The sequence below is a fragment of the Oryctolagus cuniculus genome, chromosome 21, assembly GCF_051225735.1.
Source record: "Oryctolagus cuniculus isolate XC-2025 breed Fujian yellow rabbit chromosome 21, ASM5122573v1, whole genome shotgun sequence".
Taxonomy (NCBI): domain Eukaryota; kingdom Metazoa; phylum Chordata; class Mammalia; order Lagomorpha; family Leporidae; genus Oryctolagus; species Oryctolagus cuniculus.
Window position 1 is genome coordinate 48,020,082 of NC_142887.1, and position 3,450 is coordinate 48,023,531.

The following is a 3,450-nucleotide window of genomic DNA, read 5'->3' on the forward strand; positions in this document are numbered from 1 at the left end:
ATCAAGGTGAGATTCTGTGTTTTGGAAAATGACAGGGAACGCTTCTGCTGAGGTGACAGATTCTAATTCCCTCCAAATGGAGTGTGAGTGTGATTTTGAGGTGAATTCAATGAGAATTCCAAAGTCAGTCTGTGGAAAGGGGGGATGAATCTGGAAACAGCCAGTTTCTTTGTGTCTAAATCCTGCCAAATATCAGAAAGGACTCTTGCATTTCTTTGGCTTTTTTCTCTTTTTTCTTATTTATCATGGTTTGTAATGAATTTTCTGATGTGAGCTTTGGTTTTGAGGCTGGCATATTGAGTTCAGGGCACAAGAGGAAGGTTCTTTTTCAATCAGGGCACAGCTGTTGGCTTGCTCCAATTCTGGCTTGCTGTCATTGTTTTGGGTGCCTCAGCCGATTTGTGGTTTCTTGAGTGGCAATTTCCTAAATGTTTTCTGGGTCTGAGTCGGTTTTGCCTTCTTTTTCCCAAATTTTGTATTCTGATGCAATACACGCAAGATTTTGGAGAGTAGCAATTAGGAAAGAAAAAAAAAAAAAACACTGCGCATTGCCCTTTCAGGATTAGAAATCTACAGGCAACACGACCAAGATGAGTTTCTGTGTTTTGGAAAATGACATGTAACCCTTCTGCTGAGGGGACAGATTCTAATTCCCTCCAAAATGAGTGTGAGTGCGATTTTGAGGTGAATTCAATCAGAATTCCAGAGTCAGTCTGTGGAAGGGGGGGATGAATCTGGAAACAGCCAGTTTCTTTGTGTCTAAATCCAGCCAAATATCAAAAAGGACTCTTGCATTTCTTTGACTTTTTCACATTTCCCTTATTTATCATGGTTTGTAATGAATTTTCTGATGTGAGCTTTGGTTTTGAGGCTGGCATATTGAGTTCAGGGCACAAGAGGAAGGTTCTTTTTCAATCAGGGCACAGCTGTTGGTGTGCTCCAATTCTGGCTTGCTGTCATTGTTTTGGGTGCCTCAGCTGATTTGTGGTTTCTTGTGTGGCAATTTACTAAATGTTTTCGTGGTCTGAGTTGGTTTTGCCTTCTTATTCCCAAATTTTGTTTTCTGATGCAATACAAGCAAGCTTTTGGACAGAGTAGCCATTATGAAAGAAAAAAAAAAAAAACACAGCAAATTGACCTTTCAGGATTAGAAATCCATAGGCAACACAATCAAGGTGAGATTCTGTGTTTTGGAAAATGACAGGGAACGCTTCTGCTGAGGTGACAGATTCTAATTCCCTCCAAATGGAGTGTGAGAGCGATTTTGAGGTGAATTCAATGAGAATTCCAAAGTCAGTCTGTGGAAGGGGGGGATGAATCTGGAAACAGCCAGTTTCTTTGTGTCTAAATCCTGCCAAATATCAGAAAGGACTCTTGCATTTCTTTGGCTTTTTTCTCTTTTTTCTTATTTATCATGGTTTGTAATGAATTTTCTGATGTGAGCTTTGGTTTTGAGGCTGGCATATTGAGTTCAGGGCACAAGAGGAAGGTTCTTTTTCAATCAGGGCACAGGTGTTGGCTTGCTCCAATTCTGGCTTGCTGTCATTGTTTTGGGTGCCTCAGCCGATTTGTGGTTTCTTGAGTGGCAATTTCCTAAATGTTTTCTGGGTCTGAGTCGGTTTTGCCTTCTTTTTCCCAAATTTTGTATTCTGATGCAATACACGCAAGATTTTGGAGAGTAGCAATTAGGAAAGAAAAAAAAAAAAAACACTGCGCATTGCCCTTTCAGGATTAGAAATCTACAGGCAACACGACCAAGATGAGTTTCTGTGTTTTGGAAAATGACATGTAACCCTTCTGCTGAGGGGACAGATTCTAATTCCCTCCAAAATGAGTGTGAGTGCGATTTTGAGGTGAATTCAATCAGAATTCCAGAGTCAGTCTGTGGAAGGGGGGGATGAATCTGGAAACAGCCAGTTTCTTTGTGTCTAAATCCAGCCAAATATCAAAAAGGACTCTTGCATTTCTTTGACTTTTTCACATTTCCCTTATTTATCGTGGTTTGTAATGAATTTTCTGATGTGAGCTTTGGTTTTGAGGCTGGCATATTGAGTTCAGGGCACAAGAGGAAGGTTCTTTTTCAATCAGGGCACAGCTGTTGGTGTGCTCCAATTCTGGCTTGCTGTCATTGTTTTGGGTGCCTCAGCTGATTTGTGGTTTCTTGTGTGGCAATTTACTAAATGTTTTCGTGGTCTGAGTTGGTTTTGCCTTCTTATTCCCAAATTTTGTTTTCTGATGCAATACAAGCAAGCTTTTGGACAGAGTAGCCATTATGAAAGAAAAAAAAAAAAAAACACAGCAAATTGACCTTTCAGGATTAGAAATCCATAGGCAACACAATCAAGGTGAGATTCTGTGTTTTGGAAAATGACAGGGAACGCTTCTGCTGAGGTGACAGATTCTAATTCCCTCCAAATGGAGTGTGAGAGCGATTTTGAGGTGAATTCAATGAGAATTCCAAAGTCAGTCTGTGGAAGGGGGGGATGAATCTGGAAACAGCCAGTTTCTTTGTGTCTAAATCCAGTCAAAAATCACAAAGGAGTCTTGCATTTCTTTGGCTTTTTTCTCTTTTTTCTTATTTATCATGGTTTGTAATGAATTTTCTGATGTGAGCTTTGGTTTTGAGGCTGGCATATTGAGTTCAGGGCACAAGAGGAAGGTTCTTTTTCAATCAGGGCACAGCTGTTGGCTTGCTCCAATTCTGGCTTGCTGTCATTGTTTTGGGTGCCTCAGCCGATTTGTGGTTTCTTGAGTGGCAATTTCCTAAATGTTTTCTGGGTCTGAGTCGGTTTTGCCTTCTTTTTCCCAAATTTTGTATTCTGATGCAATACAAGCAAGATTTTGGAGAGTAGCCATTATGAAAGAAAAAAAAAAAAACACAGCGCATTGACCTTTCAGGATTAGAAATCTACAGGCAACACGACCAAGATGAGTTTCTGTGTTTTGGAAAATGACATGGAACGCTTCTGCTGAGGGGACAGATTCTAATTCCCTCCAAATAGAGTGTGAGTGCGATTTTGAGGTGAATTCCATCAGAATTCCAAAGTCAGTCTGTGGAAGGGGGGGATGAATCTGGAAACAGCCAGTTTCTTTGTGTCTACATCCAGCCAAATATCAAAAAGGACTCTTGCATTTCTTTGGCTTTTTCACATTTCCCTTATTTCTCATGGTTTGTAATGAATTTTCTGATGTGAGCTTTGGTTTTGAGGCTGGAATATGGAGTTCAGGGCACCGGAGGAATGGTCTTTTTCAAACAGGGCACAGCTGTTGGTGTGCTCCAATTCTGGCTATTGTCTTTGTTTTGGGTGCCTCAGCTGAAATTTGGTTTCTTGAGTTTCACTGGGATTGTCAGGTTCATTCAGTCAGAATTCCACAGGCAGTCAGCTTTAGTGGTGGATGAATCTGGGAACAGCCGGTTTCCTTGCAACTAAATCAAACCCAATATCATTA